The sequence below is a fragment of the Eschrichtius robustus genome, chromosome 3 (genome assembly GCF_028021215.1).
Source record: "Eschrichtius robustus isolate mEscRob2 chromosome 3, mEscRob2.pri, whole genome shotgun sequence".
In the NCBI taxonomy this organism is placed as follows: Eukaryota; Metazoa; Chordata; class Mammalia; order Artiodactyla; family Eschrichtiidae; genus Eschrichtius; species Eschrichtius robustus.
The window spans coordinates 138,089,270-138,111,721 of NC_090826.1; the positions used below are offsets into that span (position 1 = coordinate 138,089,270).

The 22,452-nt window shown below is 45.2% G+C and overlaps 1 protein-coding gene across 2 annotated transcripts in view; it reads left to right on the plus strand.

The window, feature by feature from the left end:
- Nucleotides 1-19,632: 19,632 nt before the first annotated feature.
- Nucleotides 19,633-22,452, plus strand: part of FAM20B (FAM20B glycosaminoglycan xylosylkinase) — a 48,502-nt gene continuing 45,682 nt past the window's right edge. Inside the window, exon 1 of one of the 2 annotated variants that reach the window (XM_068541312.1) lies at nucleotides 19,633-19,658. The gene's annotated coding sequence lies outside the window, so the exon portion shown is untranslated. Of the gene's footprint in view, nucleotides 19,659-19,765; nucleotides 19,893-22,452 lie in introns of those variants that run through there. The other variant, XM_068541311.1, reaches the window with a different exon arrangement.

Below are 22,452 nucleotides of genomic sequence, written 5' to 3' on the forward strand. Positions count from 1 at the left end.
GGAGAACTAGGATGCATCACGGCAAGTTCAAAACTACTGAGGTTAACAACAAGAAAGGCGACGGAGTTCTCTGACGGCACGTCTTTGACCCGGAGTGGCAAAACTTACGCACGTATGATCTCAGGTACAGAAGTTGGCTGACTTCCACTAAACCATAAAATCTGGGGACAGACCCAACATCTTGTTCATTTCTGTACAACGAGCCCTAGAATAATGTCTAACTCAAAGTAGGTGCTGAGCCAATGTTTGAAAAATCAATGAACGAAATGAATGTGCTTGGAATGGTGTTGATTTTTGCTCTGCCCCCAAGCTGGAATGATTAATCTAGCTCACTCACACTCCATGTTGTTATTATTATCTTGGTCACTGTGTTTATACAGCATTTTATAACTCCCTTCTTCTCCCAAACTTCAGGGAAATTGAAGCTTCGGTAATGAGGTAAAGTTCCACTTGATTGTTTTCTGTGGGAAGTCAACCTTAGCTAACATCTGGTGGTCTCTATGACGTCCTCATTGCTGAAGGGATTTTGTGTTTTCCTTCGGCCTGCTAGATCCAGACCTTAGAGAAAAAGACCCCCCTGTCTTTCCATTAAGAGGAAGTTTAGTCTCATCTAGACTCTGTCTGGTTAGGGCCTGATTTTAGGTGGGCAGAGCAGACTTTAGCAAAATAAGCAGAGAAGAGAGAGGTTTCTGATGTTGGGGTTAGGCTTTTTTCAAAGTGAGGGGAGACCCTGGGGCTAGGAGGAGGAGAGGGCATTAGGTGTAAACTTCACCTTGGAGACCTCAGCTGTCTGGGACCTATCAGACATGGGCATGAGTCTGCCTGGCCAGCTGCGCCATTCTCCATTCCCGCTCCCTCCCAAGTCTCTGGTTCCGCTTGTTCCCTTTCTTCTCTGGACTTTGCTGCTTCTCTAGCCCCCAGCCATGTTCCTTCCTCTCCACATCCAGGTCTATGGACTTCATATGTGTGAGCAGTGACACACTGATGCCCTCTCAACAACGCTCATTCATTCAGCAAATATCTATGGAGCTCCCAGTAAGTATCAAGCACTGTTCTAGGCATTGGGAATATAGCAGTAAACAAGGTAGGCAAAATTCCTGACCTCATGTGGTTTATAATTCAGTGAGGGAATGCTATACTATTGCTAAACAAATGAGCACGCCCAGCACTTTCTGAAACAGTATGCACCGAGAGGGGCATCCCTAAGAGAGGTTTGCTCCGACACCCCTCTCTATCCAGAAACAGGGTCCGTTCAGAACCAGGCAAAACTTATCTCTGCTGTTAAAAGCCAGGATAGTGGTTACCTTCGAGAAAGACAAACAAGACAGCAATTGGGAGAAGGTAGGTGGGGCTCCTGGGGTGCTGGAAATGTTCTATTTCTTGACCTAGGTGGTTGTTACATGGGTGTGTTCATTCTGTGATCATTTATCTGTTAGCTTCTGATTTTTAAACTTTTCTGTAAACACATTTCACTTCAATAAAAAAAAAAAAACCTGTTTCAGTGATTAGACTATATTCCCCAAAAGACAAGTGATGTAGGTATAACTTACACAGTCAGATGCAGTCACAGGCCCAGGGTTGTGGTAGGGGAAGCCTTCTGGCTGTCCCGTAAGCCCCGTTGGACACACTGCCAGGGGCCCAGGGTGCACCTCCCTCAGGGTGTCTCACTGCGTTAGAGGAGCACTAGACAGCACCCTGTCTCACTCTGCCCTCCAGAATGGTCCTCGCTCAATCAAGGGCCCGGCTTGTTGTGCAGAGCAGTCAGCACTGTGACCTGGGAGGAGAGGCTGGTCCCTCCCCAGACCCCAATCTCCCAATATTTACCAAAGGGGCTTGTGAGGAAGACCAGGAGTGGGAAAGGGGCTTTCCAGATCTTTGAGGCCGGTGGGCCAACTACATAGAACCCCCCCAGGCTGTGCAGGATTTCAGAGGAGACAGCTCCCCTCTCCCTTCTTCCCACTCACGCCACAAAAAACATCCTTTGCCCCCAGGCCAATGTCAGTTTTCTCTCTGAGGTGATCACTGGCTGAGTTTAGATACTTCATACAGCCTCCGTTCTCCTGCAAAGACAGGTCAACAAGATAACCCAACCTTAAAAACGGACAAAAGATGCTCAGTATCATTAGTTATCAGGGAAATGAGAATTAAAAGCACAATGAGATGCGACTATACTTCCACTTGGAATGGCTACAATGAAAAGACCTGACGACACCAAGTGTCCGGTTGCAGGGCAAGTGTCTACCTTGCTGGTGGGACTGTAAATTAGTCCCCCTCTCGGAAAACTCTTGGGCAGTTTCTACTAGTGCTAAACATACCCAGTAATTCTATTCCTGGGTGTGCGCGCAACAGAAATGAGTGCTTGTGGCTACCCAAAACATACAGAAACACCCAAGAATATTCAGAGCAGCTTTATTCCTAACAACCACAAAACTGGATCCAACCCAAATGTTCATCAGAGGAGAGTGAATACTGAGGCATAGTCATACACTGCAACACTACTCAGCAATACAAAAAAGACAGACACTCTGCCACGCACATCAACCTGGATGGGCTTCACGTGACGTTGAGCGAAGAGGAGGCAGACACAAGATTACATACAGTATGATTCCATATAAATGCAGCTCTAAAACAGGCAACACTGATCTACGGAGATAGAAGTCAGGATAGCAAATCCTCTGCTGGATTGTGGGGTATTTACTGGGAGGAGGTGCTGGGAAGGTTCTATATCTTGATCTGGGTGGTAGTTACATGGGTGTGTGTATAAATAAAAGTTCATCTAGTTTTACACATGTTGCACTTAAGATGGCATGTAAGGGAATTCCCTGGTGGTCCAATGGTTAGGACTCCATGCTTCCATTGCAGGGGGCCGGGGTTTGATCCCTGGTCAGGGAACTAAGATCCCGCAAGCTCCATGGCATGGCCAAAAAAAAAAAAAAGATGGCATGTAAGCTCTACTTTGATAAAAATTTAGAAGAAAGAAAGAAGGAACAAAAAAAGGAAGAGACAAAAGAAAGAAAAATCAACAACAAAACTTGGCCCTCTCATAGGCAAAATGGTACAGTCATTCTGGAAAACAGGCAATTTCTTAAAAAGTTAAACCTTCACCTCCATGGGAGCCAACAATCCACTTTTTGGTATTTATCCTAAAGAAATGAAAATGTATTTCACACAAAAACCTGTATATGAATGTTTATACCAGCATCATTGACGATGGCCCCAAGCTGGAAATAACCTGATGTCTTTCAACAGCGAGTGGATAAACTGTTACATGTATACACGGAAAACTACTGGGCAGTGAAAAGGAATAGACTATGACATTTGCATCAGCATGGTTGGATCTCAGATGCATTGTGCTGAGTAAAAACCCAATCTCAAGAAGGTACCTACTACATGATTCCATTTCTATGACATCCTGGACAAGACAAAAATATAGGAACAGAGAACAGAGCAGTAGTTGCCAGAGTTTAGAGATGGGAGAAAATGTCTGAATACAAAAGGGGCATCACTAGGGAAATCTTTGGGGTGTTGGAATTGTTCTATATCCTGTCTGAGGTCACAAGAATCTATAGGTGTGTAAAAATGCATACATTATACACCAAAAAAAGTGACTTTCACTGTATGCAAATAGAAAACAATTTAGTAAAAGCAAAAAACAACAAGGGAGTTCCCTGGTGGCCTAGTAGTTAGAATTCCAGGCTTTCACTGCCATGGCCTGGGTTCAACCCCTGGTCGGGGAACAGAGATGCCACAAGCCACGTGGCATGGCCAAAATATAAATAAATAATAAATAAATAAATAATAAAAATAATAAGATAAAATTATACGTAAAAACAAAGATCCACAATAAAACTCTGACCTCTCTTCACCGACCCTGACCTTGACTCTAAGCTCAAGCAGGAAGGGCAGATGGCAGAGACCTCAAGGACTAGGGCTGGGCCTGGCTCAGAGCAGATATTCATGATCTTAATTTCCTATCCAACCGTTCACGTGGCTTTAGAATCATCACTTTCCTGTGAAACGCCATTAGCTCACTGTCCATCTCTGCGTGTTTGCTTTTTAATCCTTAGACCTCACCACTCAGAAACAGCTGAGCTACCCACACGACTCTCCAAGGGAGAATTTGTTCTCTGAGGTCATGGCCCTTTAGGGGAAATCTTATCACGCACTAGACTCGTTGTAGCCATAACCCAGGGCTCCTCTCAGCTGGTGGGGCCAGGGCGTGAGCTGTTATTTATCCATGTGGAGAGAATTGCAGGTCAGTTGTTCTTGGTTATTTATACAGAGTGCCCACCGTTCCCCACAAAGTCGTGTCCCATCGCTCCTTGGCACATGTACTTGTGATGGTTGGCTCTGCTTAGAATTCCTTCCTCCCAACCCAAGACCTTGCCCCTGTCCCCCTGGAGTGTTCAGGACCCTGCTGAAATGTCACCCTCTCTCCCCCCACCCAAGGCAGAATCCGTTACCTTGTCTTCTAGCGCTTTGCATACTCAAGTCCTGCTGATTCGTCCCCTAAATACCCACCAATGGTCCCCTCTTCTCCACCAGCACCATCCTGGCCTCAGTTCAGACCCTCTCACTCAGACCTTCGTGAGGCTGAGATAGCCTCCAGGCCACCTTCTCTGCTCTGACCTCACACTTCTCCGATTCTCCCTTAAACCTTAAAACCTCCCATGGTTCCCCCTCAGTGGGGTAGGCACACGAGAACCTGCCCCAGCCAGACCCATGCTACTTTTCTCATTCCCACCTCCTTCCCAGACGCATACCCTACACGCCCGTAAAACATAGCCACCCGCTCTTCGGCTCCTGCACATCCCTGCTCACACTGGTCCCCCTGCCTGGAAGGTCCTTCCTACCCCTCTGTCTATTTAGGAAAGACCCTACTCCAATGCCACGTCCCCTGAGCACCATGCCCTCCTTCCATCTCCCCAGGGACATTCATCGATTCAACAAGTATTTCCTGAACACCTGCTTGCTGGAAATCAGAACGGTGAGTAGGATGGATAAGGACGCTGCCCTGGGGGAGCTCCCATTCTCCCTGGCGAGACTGATGATAAACACACCCACACGTACTGTAATTTTAGAGCCATGAAGGTGCAGGGCCGGTCACGGTGGCCTCGCTGAGGAGATGCCACGTAGGCAAGGACCTGAAGGAGGTCCTTCTCTCTCTGTGTTCCTGAGCACTTTGTGTTCTTTATGGGCTCTCCTATCTGCTGTCTGACTTAGCAAATCAGAACATTGCGTGCAACATAACTTGTACTAAAAAATTGTGCTTTGTTTCTCTGAAATTCCAATTTAACTGGCTGTCCTGTATTAAATCAGACAACCCCACTCCTAGGGTCTCCCTGCCCCGTGAGATCAGGGAACGAGGACTCTCGTACCCTCAGGGCCCAACCCTGTGGCCGGCTTGTAGTAGGTACTCAATAAACAGTGGAAGAATGATCAACAGCACTTATTACCCTCTATGGCCTTTTTTATTTGCATAGAGAGTCTCCCGGACACAGTAACCTTTGCAGTGGGGACAGTGCTGGATAACGTCCTTTGTGCCTAATGCAGGGCCTGGCTAGAGGCAGCACAAGGGGGGCTTGGGGGCTTTAGCTGCCCTCCTACCCTCTCTACCCATGGCTCCCCTACCTCCTTGCATAATAACAAAATAAGAAAAACATTTTAAAATGTGGTGAAATATGTAATATGGAAAACTGACATTTCCTCAATCTTATATACACAAATAAAAGCATCTTTGGAAAACTTTGCCGTATGTATTGGTATGCAGTATACAATCTAAGAAGAAACTGTTCCGTCCAGTTCCCTGGCTATGCCCTTCCAACCAGACAGGCTCCCCTAAACTTCTCCTCTATTGAAATTGTGGAGCTGGCACACACAGCTGGTGGGTAGGAGTTTGTTATTTGAGCAAGGAGTGTGAAAAGACCGTCTTGTGATTCTAGCTGTACGAGTCTGTCTCCCCACCAGACTGGCGCTCTGTATTGTTCCCGGGCCTTGCACGTGGCAGCAGCTCAGGAAAGGCAGGTTGAAAGCCTGACTACCAAGAGCAACAGATCATACCTGACCTTAAAGCTCCCCCCTCAGCACGCTTCCCCAAAGAAGGCCACTTCAGAAGCGGGTCCCGCTTTGCCCTCTGGAGGTCAGTGATGCCATCAAGGCCCAGCCTACACCACAGACTGGGTCAAAAGCAGCAGCCCAGGAAGGGTGTGGTCTAACTGCCCAACAAGTTCTATGAATAAGCCCAGTCTTCACTCATAGTTCATGAAAGGAGCACTGTCCCAGGGCAGCCTCAGCCCCTGTGGGTTTCAACTCAGAAGGAGAATGTTGTTGCTTGAGCCTCTTTCGAGTTTTAAAAAGGACAAGGAAAGGCACTGTGTAAAGTGTTTTACTTCTGACCTTTTTTTTTCATGACTCCAAACTGCTGGATGTTGAAAACCTTGCATTTACTTGTGAATTGCCAGTCTGTGTTTATGTATAGAGGAGGGTAAAGACTTGAAGGGTCAAAATTATTTTCAGTTTCCCTGTAAATTTCTCCACAACTTAGCTTTTCATTGAGCATCCTATATTTATTTCTGTGTAATTATGCCATTATTTGGTGCATTTTATAACCAGAGATGCTAAAACTGTTCTATCCCACTTATGTGCTGAAGTCAGATGAGCCAAGATGGCGCCACAGAATCCAGACCCACCCAGAAGTTAGACGGGGCCTCACTTATCCATGGAAGATGGTCCTGGATGAACACACTGATTTATCCAGGAGAATGAGCACAGAAACATTGTAGGTTATAGTGTCAGATATTAACTCAAAGACAGAAAATTAATTAAGAGCACACTACGTACTTGTGTTCAAGGGAAGCCAATAGCAGATCTATTTCATATATTGAAGGCAAAATTAGGAGTTAAATGCAAAATAGAGGAGAAAAGGGAGAAGGAAAAACTGAAGACAAGTTGGAAATAATGAACTTTGCCTCTTCTTGGGTAAGCTGTTGATTAGCAGGCAGCTAGCTAAGACGGAGGTCAGGATGTTCTGCCCTTGGCAGCTGGATGGGTCATCAAAGAAGATAATTCTAGTCATTTATGGATTCACCAGAGCCCCTGGGAGTATAGCTGGGCTGTGAACATGACAAGCGGTCTCTGTGTCACGTCTGCCAGGGTCCTGGGTGAGCACCGCCGTCTCTGTTGTGCTGGTCTACCCCACAACCCTTATAAAAATTTCTCAGGAGCAAACAAATGCAATCAACCTAAATGTCCAACAAAGGGAAAACTGCTAAGTAAACTATAGCATATCTTCAGCAGAGGTTACCAAAGATATTTTTAAATGTTTTAGTAATTTAAGAAAATGTAATAAAAGAATATGTAATAGTGTGGGAAGTTGTTAATGATATACTGTTAAGTTAAAAATAAAAGGTAGATTTCAAAGGAATATATACAGGGAATTCTGGGTAAAGATGACAGAATAAACACACGTGTATTTTTTTGGCTCCTCCCCAAACCCTGCTAAAACAACAGTAAAATGATATTTTTTTCCTAAATGAAATAAGCTCTTTGTTAGAAACTTAGCAGTGATATTAATAAACACAGATTCTCTAAAACAGATAGCAAACAATGAAAATTTGCTTTAAAGCAAGACTAAAGGAACATAAACCTGGGCCTGTAACTATGGCCTCAAAGGGTATTTTTAAAGGCATACACTTGCAAAGATAGGGAGGGAAAAAGAAAGTGACAAAATTTGGAAACACATGGATGAGTGATCCACACAGGAGAGACCAAGGAGATTCCCAACCTGATGTTGCAGGGAGACCAAGGAAAAAGGGCAGAAAGTCTGTGCAGGAGTGAATCAGAAGGCTCCAAGGAAAGATTTCTTAAGGAAGGTGAAATTGTTGGAATAACTAATATGTTTGACTTTACAGAGAGGAGATATAGGCAACTGGCAGAGATTTGGGGATTGAAATAATAATAATAAGGACAACTAAACAAATAAAAAGGAAAAACAATCATTAACTCAAAAAAAAAAAAAGGCAATCAGACAAGGACTATATCCATCAAGATCCAAGCAGGAAATAGAAATTATACAGTAATTTGAAAGAGTTATTAACTATAATAGTGGATTGGAGTAAGGAGGGATCGGCTGGTAAAAAGCGAAGAAAACTATAGAGTTCAAAAACAGCAGACACAAGGGGCAGCCACCAGCCCCTCCAGCTGAGATAAAGCACCAAGGAGGCCCCTCCCTTGCCAGGACTAAGATCCGGCTCACTGAGCAGCAGAGAAGTCTCCGTGGAGCCGGGACAGAGGGACTTGCTGGAAATCTCTAAACTCGCTTAAAACCCACCCTCTAGGGTTCTAGAAAAAGCCATTTATGGAGAGGGGTCTCACTAGAGACACCAGAAGGGGAATTAGGGAAGCCCCTGGCTGTTGTGCACTACAGGAGCCTGGCCATCCGAGAGGGGCACAGTAGAATGGAGATGGAACATTTTTTTTTTTTTTTTTTTTTTATTTATTATTTATTTTTGGCTGTGTTGGGTCTTCGTTTCTGTGCGAGGGCTTTCTCTAGTTGCGGCAAGTGGGGGCCACTCTTCATTGCGGTGCGCGGGCCTCTCACTGTCGCGGCCTCTCTTGTTGCGGAGCACAGGCTCCAGACGCGCAGGCTCAGTAGTTGTGACTCACGGGCCTAGTTGCTCCGCGGCATGTGGGATCTTCCCAGACCAGGGCCCGAACCCGTGTCCCCTGCATTGGCAGGCAGATTCTCAACCACTGCGCCACCAGGGAAGCCCCGAGATGGAACAGTCTTGTCCGTGAAGATGGACACCTTCTTGCAGTGTCTCTCCGGCACCTGCTACTGACAGGGCTTAACATGGTGCCACCCAGCAAAGGAAAAATATTTAAAAGGTCCAATATGATTTTCACAGAGCAGGCAATGAAGGGTAGATTGGAGCTGAGAGGCCATAAATTGATAACTGGCACAAAGATCTTTTTTAAGTTTATTGTGAGAATAAAATAAGATATGTGATGCTCTTAGCACAGGGCTTGGCAAATAAAATGAGTTCTCAGTTAATGGTAGTCACTCTACTGGGCGATTAGTTGGCTGTTAGCAAAGAACACTTTCAGTGTATTCTTGGGTAGCTAAATGGATTATCAAAGAAAACAATTTCAGTTCTTTTTAAAGCTTTTTTACAAATTTATTTATTTTATTTATTTTTGGCTGTGTTGGGTCTTTGTTGCTGTGCGCGGGCTTTCTCTAGTTGCGGCGAGCAGGGGCTACTCTTCACTGCGGTGTGCAGCCTTCTCATGGTGGTGGCTTCTCTTGTTGTGGAGCACGGGCTCTAGGTGCACAGGCTTCAGTAGTTGTGGCTCACAGGCTCTAGAGCACAGGCTCAGTAGTTGTGGCGCACAGGCTTAGTTGCTTCGTGGCATGTGGGATCTTCCCGGACCAGGGCTCAAACCCGTGTCCCCTGCATTGGCAGGTGGATTCTTAACCACTGTGCCACGAGGGAAGCCCTCAGTTCATTTTAGATTATCCACGAGACCTCAGGAGTTCAACTGTGAGGTATATGTGACAATATATGAGGATATACTGGAGTGGGGAGATCGATGAGAAAATCTATTAGCAGAGAATTGCAATAGCCTAGGAAAGAAATGAGGAGGGTCTGGGTGGGTGGTGCCACTCCCTAAAGAAACACTAAGGCCTCAGCCATGGCAGTGGGTGACCCACCAGGTCAGAAAATGGTTGGTCTATAAGGAAAGATGTCTTCAGAGCAAAGCACAGGATCTACCCTTGTAGAGTGCCTTAGTTGGAAAGCTCTGGGCTGCAGGTAATAGAGAGTCTGGCTAGCCATTGCTTGAACAGTCATACAGTTGGAAGTAGACCATTCCAAGTCAGGTCAATTCAGTGGCTCAGAAAGGATCCAGGTGGCATGAATGTGCAGCTACTGCCATTCATGCACAGCTGGTGTGAGTGTAAATTGGTACCATCCCTTTGGAAAACTGGCACTATCTACTAAGTCTGAACATAAACATACCCGATTACCGAGCAGCTCCACTCATAGGTGACCAAAACACTCTTCATGGCAGAAGAATGCTCATAGCAGCAATATTTGTAACAGCCAAAATCTGGAAACTATCCCCATGTCCATCAAGAATAAAAATGGATAAATAAATTGTAACATATTCTCCCAGTGGAATTCTATTCAGCAATGAGAATGAATGATCTCTAACTACATACAACATGGATAAATCTCACAAATGTAATGTTAAGTGAAAGACACCAGACGCAGAAGAATACTGTGCATTCAGATAAGGACTTGTCAGGATCCAATCAGTTTCCATCTATATGAGGTACAAAAGCAGAACAAACTTGTCTATGATGTTAGATGTCAGGATAGTGTCTACCCTTGGGGGAAGGTAGTGATTAGAAGATGCTGGTTACACAGGTGTGTTCAATGTGTGAAATTTCATGGAGCTGTATGCTTATAATCTTCTACATATATGTTATACTTCAGAAGTTTTAAAATAGGAGAAAAAAAGTGTCTGGTACTTTCTATTTTTCCTTTCTGCCTTCTTCAGATGGCTGGCCCTATTTTCAGGCTTCTCCCCTCATAGTTGTAAAGTTGCTGCCAGACTGCACACATAAACTCTTTACAGGGATGCATCCACAGGCAGGAAGTTGGGCATTTCTCCTTGTCATTCTCCTTTTAGTAAGGAGGACAACCTTCTCCAGAAACCCTCCAGGTGATTTCTCCTCAGGTCCCATCAATTGGGATTGGTCATATGCCCCTGTTCTAGCATCATGGGAAGCTGAAAAAACAACTTTTGGCATGTCCAGCCCCCTACCAGAGGCTGAAAGGAGAGGGAAGGGTGAAGGAACGATTATAGGATGGGAAACCAATAGTGTCCACCCCATATAGTAAGAGTCATACATGTTGCTGAAACACTTAATCACTAGCCAGATCCAGAGAGATATAGCTCCTTTCTGATAGGGAGGGCTAAGTGAGGTAAGAAGGTGGTCCTAGGATATCAGAGAGCCCCATCAAGTAGGTACTAGGAGGGAAAACTGGACTTGGAATCCCATCTCTAGTTCCCACTCTACTCTAACCAGTTGTGTTACTGTGGGCAACTTACTTCAATTCTAGACCTGTTTCTACATCAGTAACATGAGGAGACTGGACCAAATCCAAAGTCAGTACATCTTGCATGAAACTTCATTATTTCAAGGTCCTTGAAAGGAGGACATTGAACTGCTTTTGTTGCTGACATTAGATAATGTTGCCCAACTGTTATTATGAAAGGTTTTCCCTTTTGGTGTTTTTGAGGTTGGTTTGCTTCCTTCTGTAAACACTTTTTTGAAGCACCATTCTCACAACAATTCTCCATCCCTCTGACATCGTCTCTTCTCTCTCTCTCTCTCTCTCTCATCTGTTAGACCTAACCAGGGAGTAATCCATCTCCACTACCCTCCCAACATACCACATGAGTACCAACCAGAATCAAATTTTTTTATATAACCAATACTTTCCTGGAACTAAACAAATGGATTTGCCTCAGAATAAATTAATAATAACTCACTAACTGACTTCCCTAAATAGGTAAATAAGCATCACAATTAACGATGATGCGAATTAAGTTCAACCACCAGTGCATCCTTATTCAGTGATCTGGCAAAAGTTCTATAGTCTCAGTTTACCAGTTCAGTGTTCAATTCGTTTTATTTTTGGTCAACAAATATTTATTGAGCAACTTACTGTGTACCAGACACTCTTCCAGATTCTAGGTATACATATATGAGTAAGACATAGTTCATACCTTCAAAGAGCTTTCAGTCACTGTGAGAAACAGATGATTTCACAATACTAAGAGGAAAATAATGATTATAAATCTGTACTGATGGACACACAATGCATAAAGATTTAATTTATATGACAATAGCAGCACAAAGGAGAGGAGAAGGAATGAAGCTATACAGAAGCAAATCTTTATGTACTATTAAAATAAAGTTGGCATTAATTTGAACTACACTGATAAATTAAGATGTTTATTGTAATCACCAGGGAAATCACTAAGAAAATAATTCAGAAACTATATAGTAAAAGAAACAAGGGAATTAAATGGTATACTGGAAAATACTGATTTAACACAAAAGAAAGCATTAATGGAGGAATAAAGGAACAAAAAGTCATAAGACATTGAGATAACAAATATTAAAATGGTAAACAAATCCTACTTTATCTGTAATTACATTAATTGGATTAAACATTACAATTAAAAGGCAGATACTGCCAGAATGGATTAAAAAACACAATCAACTGTATGATAAGTACAAGAGATATACTTTAGATATACTTTAGATTGAAAGAAAAAGAGTGGAGAATGATATTCCATGCAAAGAGTAACCAAAAAGAGTTCGGGTGGTTATACTAATATCAGACAAAATAGACTTTTAAAAAAATGTTGCTAAAGACAAAGAAGGACATTTTATTTAAAAAAAATTTTTTTTAATTTGGCTGCACCATGCAACATGTGGGACCTTAGTTCCCCGACCAGGGAACGAATCCATGCTCCCTGCAATGGAAATGCGGAGTCTTAACCACTGGACGGCCAGGGAAGTCCCAAAGAAGGACATTTTATAACGATAAAGGGTCAGAATCCATCGAGAAGACATAAGTATTATAAACACATATGCACCTAATAATGGTGCCGCAAGATACATGAAGCAAAAACTGACAGAATTGAAGGGAAAACAGACAATTCAACAATAATAGTTGGTGACTTTAATACATACCCACTTTCAGTAATGGAAAGAACAACTATACAGAATATCAATAAACAAGGAAATAGGAGACTTGAACAACACTATAAACCAACTAGACCTAGAGATCTATAGAACACGCCACCCAACAAAAACAGGATGTGCATTCTTCTTGAGTGTAGTAGAAACATTCCAGGATAGCTCATGTTTTAGGCTATAATACAGGCCTCAATAGATTTAAAAAGACTAAAGTCATACAAAGTATGTTTTATAACCATGATGGAATGAAATTAGAAATCAATAACAGAAGGAAATTTGGGAAATTCACAAACGTGGAAATTAAACAACATACTCCTAAAAAAAACAATGGATCAAAGAAGTAATCACAAGGGAAATTAGAAAATGAAAACAAAATGCAAGATACCAAAATTTATAGGATGTATCTAAAGTTTAGAGGGAAACATATAGTAAATGCCTATATTTTAAACAGAAGAAAGATCTTAAATCACTGTAAGATAGAGGGATATGCAGAGGCTTAGGGGAGCTGAGAGATGGGGTACTTAGCTTTTCCATAAAGATGACATTTTAAAGGATGAGTAAGGCTGGAGGAACGTGGGAAGGGAATTCCAAACAGAGAACAACTTGAGCAAAAGCACACAGGCATGAACTAGCATGGGGTATGAAGGAGAGCTTTACACAGTTCAGTATTTCCAGAATGTAAAGTGTGTGGCAAAGAAGGCTGAGAAGGCTATAGGGGCAAGTGGGTCCCAACCCTGGGGGTTTTATATGCTCTGCTGAGAACCTTCGGCTTTATTCTTTGGGTCACTGAAAGGTTATAAGCAGGCATATAATGTGGTTCAGATTTCCTTTTGGAAAGATCTTTCCAGATGGAGTTGTCTATGTAGATACTCTGGAACAGATTGCAAGGAGTCAAGGTGGAAAGACTGGAGACAGAGAGGCTGGAAAAAGGATCACTGCCATAATCCAGGGGGAGAAAACGGAGCCTGAACCTGAACAGGAGCAGTGGTGGTAAGGCTGGAGGGAAGGAGCTGGATTCGAGGAGTCTTTAGGAGCCAGGGTTGGTGGAAGTTGGTACTGATTGTAGGTGGGTGAAGACGATGCGTCTAGGACACCCAGTGTTTTGGGTTTGGGTGAGTGCTCGCCACAGTGAATGAAAACCAGAATGCCAGAGGAGAAACAGGTCAGAGGGTGTCTGGGCATTTTCTTAAACTGTTTTTCTTTTCCCCCTTTTCTTGTGCATTGTCTTGGAGGAAATGCTATCCTGGTAGCACCATTCTTGCCAAGGATGTGCTAACCTCTCTCGAAACGCTTACACACACCCCTCATGGGTCCCCTGCACTCCCTTCCCCAAAGGGCCCCGTGCCAACGTGTCTTGCCTCCCTGTTTCTTGCACAGGGTCCCCCGGGGCACACCAGGCATGGCAGTGAGCTGTTGGCTGCTTTCTTCCCTGGGCTCCTAGGCCTGCTGTGTTGAGTATCCTGTCCTCTCTTGTTCTGGGCCACCTCCCTCTTCCATGAACATCTACCTTTCAGGACAAGGTCACAAACTGCAGGCCTGAGCACCAGATTTCCCCCAACCATGTGTTTTATTTGGCCTGCCCTGTATTTAAAATACATATATTAAATGTAAATGCCTTTGAAGGAGGGACCAAGGTTCTCTCTTTGTCATGTTCCCTGGAAACCTCTGGTTGTCTCTCCCTTGGCCTGCTTTGCTCATTTCCCTTCATGCCTGGCAGCTTCAGGCTTCTGAACTAAGCTCCACTGGAAGGGGAGATGCAGGGGGTCTGGTCCATCAAGGGGCAGCATCTTGACAGAATAGGTCATTGGCTTCCCTGTCACTGGACAGGGGTTTTCTGTAGAATGCCTTTGGAAGGACAATCTTACCTCCCCCTCAAAAATAAAACCAATTGCCCATATATTAGACCGAATTGTATGAAATTGCCGATATTGAACTGGTTTTGCCCCCTGAAGATGGCAATTTCACATGGTTCAACTGATTAACATGATCCTGACTTAGTCACTAGTAGAACAGTGGTTCTCAGCCTGGGTTGCAAATTAGAATAAGCTGGGAGCTTTTTAAAACTACCCTTGCTAAGACCTCCCCCTAAGACAATTAAATTCAAATGTTTGAGGATGGGGGCAGGCACAGGGATATTTTTAAAGTTCCTGTGCAGCCAGATTAAGGACTGCAGCTTTAGCACATCACTGGGTCAGTCATGAGAGAGGCTCAAAGAGTCTTCAGCTTAACTCCTTAGCATATTACCTGTGGGCGATGGGAGCTGATTTTGAGGAGCCCAGAGCTTCCATGTGGCTGCAATTACCTCATGCAGCGATTAACGCAATTACTTCATGCATTAAATTGAGTTAATAAAAATTAAAGAATTTCCATCACAGCAAAAAAAAAAAAAAGTATTAAATACACATGTGCATGTGGTACCATCCTAAGCACATTACAAAATGACTGCCTTGTAAGAATTAGCAATCTGGAATTTGCAATATTGTCTCTGCCAAACCCACTGAAGAACCCAGTGGCATTAGAGAAAGACGCAACAAACTGGAAAACGTTCAAAGATGTGGCCCTGGACATGCACTCAAGAGCATACACCACAACAAAGTGTGCCTTTTGGCCGGGCTAATTAAATCATTTCAGCCATACATGGCAGTTTAGTGAAACACTCTTTGTGAGTTATAACTCCTTTGCATTCTTAGTAATTCTAGGAGTTTCACTTTCCCCTTAATGTCTTTTTTTTTTTTCTTTTAATGAGCAGAGTAAAAAAAAACCTAAATAAATAGATAAATATATATTTAGAATAAAAGAGAAAATAGCATATATTACTTTTGGGGTGATGACAATGTTCTAAAATTAGATTACGTGATGGTTGCTCAACTCTAAATATAATAAAAACCATTCAAATTGTACACTTTAAACAGGTGAGTTTTATGGTGTGTAAGCTATAGCTCAATAAAGCTGCTCTTTAAAAAAACAACAACCATAATACTAGGGTTGAAAAAAATAACTGAAAACAGATAATATAAATTCTGAATTTCCTGGCAAAGAAGCTGTGTGTGTGTGTGTGTGTGTGTGTGTGTGTGTGTGTGTATGAGAGATGCTGTCCTTGGGACTTGACAGGTTCCCTCAGAAGGCACTGACAGAGGTGCCACAGGAAGGGTTAAGTGGGCAGTCCCGATGCTGTAAGCAAGGGGTGGGCTAGGAGTAGCTCTGCAGAGCCAGTGGCAAAATGAGAGAAAGGAGTTTGCCCAGTTGGAAAAGAAATGCAGAAGCAGCATGCACAGAGAGCCCCGTGCAGGGAACAAACCTGCCCCGGAGGCAACGAGACACAGCACACCTCCTAGCAGGGAACAGAAGGACACGAGTGCTCCTTCACTTACTAAACCTCCCGCCACCTCCTCCCAGGCTCGAGCACCTTGGACCAGTGTGAGCTCTCCTACAGCTCCCTTCAATTTTCTTGATGCAGAATTGACTTAATTAGTTTCATTAGGATCCATCACTGTGGGTGTATTCTCTGAAAAGAAGGAGTGTGTGTGCTGTGTTCGTGTATGCAGGCACCTTGAGACCGTACTCCCCTCATACCTTGGGATTTCTGGACTGTTATGTTCCCCTTATACCTAGGGCTTGACAGATTGTCAGAGACTTAGAAATTCTGAAAGAGTGGAAGGAAAATGCTTACAGAGATGAAGGGGCCAAGAAAGAAACCTCCAGTGATCCCGATTCCCCAGGTCTGCAGGACCTGCTCTCCTAAAAGCTCTTTCAAGTGTTGAGGGTCTACCATGCGCCACGTACAGGGTTAGTGCTATGGGAGAGACAGATGTGAATAAAACACTGTCCTTGGCTTCAAAGGGTTTACTGTTCAGGGGAAGAGGCCAGACATATCCCCAAAGACATCAATACAAACCGTACCGCGAGAGAGGTACAAAGTACTGAGTCTCAGAAGCCCAGGAAAACACGTGCAGTTAGAAAGGTCAGGAGAGCCTTCCTGAGCAAATGACTTTAGAGAGATATGTAACATTTTCACAGATGAAGGTCGGGGTGGGGTGAGGTGGGAGTCCCACAGGAAGTGCGCTGCCCTTGGCTGGAGGGGGACAGCCAGATCCCTGCTCTGATTTCAACTCAATGCACTTCAACACATCAGTGCAGAGACACTACCCTGCGTGAGGCAGTCCACAGGTGGAGATAAAGGTGAAATAAAGTCAGTCTGTGTCTTCAAAAGCCTTGCAATTCAAGGACAGGGAAGAGAGAGGCAAAGGGAGAGATTAGACAAAGATACCTAGTACCACAAGATATCACATGCGTTGTGAAAAGAAGCATCACAGAAGCCTTGGCAAAGTGCTCCGACCTAACTAACGGGGGCTCTGCCTGACCTTCCATTCTGTTTCTCAATATTAGACTGTAAAATTCTCAAGGATGAGGACCAGGACTTCTTTGTCTTTGCATGCCCTGGATCTAGCTCAGTGTCTGGCACTTGATAGACATTCGTTGAAGGAAGGAAGGTGGAAGGGAGAAAGGGAGGGAGGGAGGGAGGATGGGAGGAAGGAAGGAAGGAACAATTCTCCCATCATTTGCTGAGGAAGTCTGACTTTAAATTCACATAGCACTGCCTAACTTTGGTTCTTATTGTCCCTCTCTGCTCCCACCCATATTTTGCTCACCTCAATCCTCCCTCCCTTATTGTTAGTGTGGGCTGACAATACCAGCCCACACTATCTTCCTGGACCTCGATTCCTTCAATGATCACAGTCTGTGCTGCATCATTTAAGTACTCCGTACTCCGCAGCTGCTTCCTGTGTGCTAGTCGTGTAAACTCTTTGAAGGCAGAGTCCCCTTCTTAAATGACTGCATCCCCCATAATACCTAGAATATATTGACTGTTGATTGGTTGGGAAAAAAGGCCCATTACAGGAGGGAGGGGCAGAGACTCACATCCTGGGGTGGCAGGCACGGTGCTAGTGCTGTGCATACAGGCACAAAGAGCCTGGATAATGGGGCCTAGTGGAGAGAAAACTGAGGCACCGAACAGTTTTGCTATCTGAAAGCCTCTGACACAGAGGCCCCAAATCCATAATTCTCCTTCTCTGAGGACAGAAGAAGAGAAAGTGTGTCTGTCCTGCAGCATGTGGGGTGGATGGAAGGATTTGATGGATGTGAAATTAAGCGCTGGAGTGGGTTGCCTAGAGAGGTCATGAACCCCTCTCTCTGAATGTCCCTAAAGACAAAGGGATCACCAGGAAACTGAGGCTGCAGGATGCACTGACTGGTCTCCTGAGGAGTACCAGTTGGACAGTCCATCCTTGCTGTCTTTATCAGAGTTACAGGTAAGAAAGAGTCCTTTGGGGGTAAAGCATCTTAGAGGAAATGTTGATTTGCCCTTTTGCTTTATGATCTCCAGATGTAACGAACAAGGTTTAGGAGGATTAGCTGACTGCAGGCAGACCAATGTTCCTGTGTAGAGAAATAAGGTGGACTCTCATTACTATCCAGCTCATTTCCCCAAGAATTATGTGTTCCATGGTCAGAAAACGACACCCAAGCATTTTCAAATACATCCAGTAAAAGGCTGATACAACTCCTCCTGCATTTGACTGTGTACTCCTTCTTGCAATGATGTAATGTTTTCTGCAAAGGGGCTGCCTCCCTAACTAGATTGTCTGGGGCAGATATCAAGACCAATTATTTCTCTAGGATCATCTGATACTAACTGTTCAAAAAATACACAAATGAATAATAACTAACATTATACAATAATCTGCAAGTACTCTCCCCACACATTTCCTAATTTAGTCTTCACAACAACCCTGTGAGGTATGTACTATGATAAACTCCCATTTGCCAGGTAAGGAAACTGATACTCTGAAAGATTAAGTGGCACACCCTATATCATACAGCCAGTAAGGAGTTCTTTCCTTTGCTTAAATGAACTATGGAGCCTGAAAAAAGTGTCAGCCCCGTCTCTCCCGTCACACATCTTATCGCATGGATCAGTGTGCATTATAATATTTCAGGGACAGGCACACTAAGTCCAAGCTTAGTATATGATGAATAAATGAATGGATGCGTTATACAGCGGATGCACCGTAGGGAGTCAGTGGAAAGGAGATAGTTTAAGAGAAGGAAGAATCTTTAATTCAAACTATTTATAAGGAAGGAACTCCCTGGGGGTCCAGTGGTTAAGACTTGGTGCTTTCACTGTCGTGGGCACGGTTGGATTCCTCCTCAGGGAACTAAGATTGCACAAGCCCCGCGGCGAGGCCAAAACAAAACAAAACTATTTATAGGGAGTCTACTGAGTGTCAGGCATTGGAGACCCAGACACGACTGCCCTGTCCTCATGGGCCTTACAGTCCATTGCAAAAGACAGACGTTAAGAAACTATTACAATAAATTAGTCACACTTTTATTAAATGCTACAAAATGTAGCAGGGAGCTTTGCTCTGGTCCGAAGTAAGAGCGCTCACTATGGTAAGGCTGGCCTCTTTTGGGCAAGGGGATACACTTATATAGGCAGAAGCAGAAGTACCAATGAGGCAAATGAAAAGGGCAAAAGGAGGAGGGAAATTGCTTCTCACAAACAGAACTTGACCTAAGGGACCCCTACTTCCAGTCCCGCTGACTGGCTGCCCAGCTGCTCACGAAAACCAGGAAAGAAAAAGCTAAGGCTAGAGAGAAGTTAGAGGTCAATTTACGTAAGCGGGGCGGGGCGGCAGGGAGAAGCAGGAGAGGCGTGAGCCGGCGTCGAGAGAGTTAAGCTGACCGGCCCGGGACGCAAAAGGTTAAGGCGGGCGGTCCGGATCAGGTCCGGTAGGCCCGCCCACCGGAGGGCGGGGGTGGGACCTCGCGGAAGAAGCCCTTGGATTGGCCGCGGGGAAGGCGTTACGCTAGGAAGGTACCAACAGTCGCGAGCCGCGGAGGCGGGGGGGTGGGTGTGGGACCGCGGGGTGAGGTGGCCAGGGAATGGCCTGGCCTGGCCGGGCCGGGGGTGGGCGGGAGCCGCAGTAGCGGCGGCTGGGGGCGGTGAGCGCGGCGTGGGGCTGCCCCTTCCCTGAGGCGGCGGGGGCGGCCGGGGCCGCGCCTCACCGCACCGCGCGGGCGGCCATGGAGCGAGCCTAGGGCGCCGCAGGTGAGCGGTTTGGGGGCGGGGGGGCGGGGGGCCGGGCGGGAAAGTGCAGGCCCACCCGCGGGCGGGGCGCGGTGCGTGGCGCGCGCCGGGCTGGGGCCGTCTGGGGGCGGGGCGCCTCCCTGAGGGGCCGGGCACCAGTGCCCAGAGCGGTCCACGAGCGGCGGCTGCCTCAGAGACCGGCCCGGGCCGCGTGCCCCGCTTCGCTGGCCCCGAGAGGGTTCCTACCGGCCGTCGTGGCTGGAGGGACGCGGCCGAGGCCGTCGCCTTCTCGGCCCGCCTGAGGCGCGGGCCTTACTTGGGGGCGCCTCGGGCCGCCCGGGATCCGTCCAGTGACCCACCCTCGCGCCCGGACGCGGTCCCCAGAGGCGACTGGCTCTGGTGCCGCCCTCGTGTCCCGCCGAGTGCTCGTTGCGGCGGCCCGGGGTGGGGGGGTATCGCGCTCTCGCGGGCCCAGCTCGTGGCCGAGAAGCGCGAGTGACTTCCAGGCCTGAGGCGGGAGGCAGGGTAACCGTGCCTAGGGGTCCGCGGTCTCCTCGGGGTCGTGCACCCCGCGCTCGCAGTCGGGCACAACTTAAGGAAATGATACGGTTGTCCCAAGTGGGTTGCGCTTGAGATTTCATTTCCGGGTGCTGTGGTCCCGCAATTAAAAGCGAACCGAAACGTTGCCATTAATGATGAGCGTGAGCAGTTGTCAAGTTGCGTCCTTGATTGTGGGATCTGATAAGAGTTTCATTCTAATCAGGCTTCTGTTACCTGCAAGTCTCCCGGTAGGAAGAGACGGGGTAGAAGGATGTTGGAGTGAAAGTGGAGGGGACAAGACGTGATTGGTTGTTAGGGAATTATTAGTCCTTTAAATGGCCATATCGTCCGTTGGAAGGGTGAGGAGTTTATAATTTGGGAAAATGAGGGATGCTGGGTACAGTGACTTGAGTTTAGGACCAAGTATCAGTATCATCCCCACCCAGCTAGTTTCCCTTCAGAGGTTTGATTTCTCACCTTGAAAAGAAGGAACAGGAATGTGGGTCTTTTAGCTTTTAAATTGCAGGACTTTATGTAAAACGATAACTATGATTACCGTTTACTAACTATTCCTATCCTCCTTGTGTTGTAAATTAATGCATAAATTTCATTGGGGTTGATTATTTTTTATTATTTATTTATCTGGCTGTGCCGGGTCTTAGTTGCAGCAGGGAGGATCTTCCTTGCTGGGTGTGAGCTCTTTTTAGTTGATCTAGTTCTCTGACCGGGGATCGAACCCGGGTCCCCTGCGTTGGGAGCGCAGTCTTAACCACTAGACCACCAGGGAAGTCCCATGGGGTTGATTATTTTAAATTGGGTTAGAGACCTCAGTGTGCTCTATGTATTGCAGTCCTGGAATTTATGCAGGACCTTTGAGCTAAGCCTTAGAGCTCTTCCACATATATTGTTATTTATCATCAAGACATGTCCTTGAGAAACTGAGATACAGATGTTAAAGATGCTAAGTTATTTGCCTAGACTTAGAGCCAGTCTAAGGTAGATTTAAAAATTAATGTTTTGTGTTAAATTAATAACTTCTGAAGTTTGTGAAGATGTTGGACTTTGGCCCCTAGAACTGTTCAGTGGAATCAATCAACAGGAGGGCCTTCCACCTTTGAAAGTGCTTGTCAAAAGAGAATTAAGAGGCACAAGCAAGCAATTCAGAGTCAGCGTCACTTACATTAAAGTGCAATGATAGAAATGAATGGTGGTAAAAGATGATCAGGAAATCTTGGAGCTCATAGCTTTTCTTCAGTGTGACTGGTAAAAATGTGAGATTGATTTGTTCGGTTTGTTTCTCTGGAGCTAGTAAGAAAATAGCCATAATTTAGTTAAAGAATGAAAATTGGAAAACACACACCCTGGGTTCTTTGAATAGGGAACAAACAGATCATTGTTTCTATCATCTAATCCTTTATGTCATAGAATTTCTTTATGTTGAGTTGATAATTCCTTGACTTTTAGTCCATTCTCTTGATTTCCATTTGTAGACTCCAGTTCTTTCACACAGCGTTAAAGCCTCTGCTTTTTATCTTTTCTGAATTTTGAATTTCTAAATGAAATTTTCTGTTTCCTCTACTTGCAGGGCAGACTTCAGCTTCCTACACTTTGTGTGACCATCATTTTAATGGTATAAACCCTGAAGCCAGATACTTCAGCTCTTGAATTGACAACTTTTTAAAATAGCAACCACAGTGGTTGTCTCTCGGTGACTGCTACAATCTCATAATAGAAACAGGAGGCTGCTCTTTGTATTCTGTGGCCATAGTTGGAAACAGTAAAAAGGAGACTGTCTTCTGAAGGTGATGTCAGGCCACTCTGGGACTAAGGGCCAGGTAGTTTTGGGGTGAGAAGCACAGTTACAATGAGGCACTACAGCGTGGTGTAGTCGTGATGATGATTGATGTACTTTTCTTTTTGCACCTAACAGTGCATAGTGCATAGTAGGTGTGCAGTAAACGTTTGGTGGTTGAATGAATGAATGGAAAACAGTATGCAGGAGGAGGAAATATTCTAGTGCAGATGATAAATTGTTTAGCTC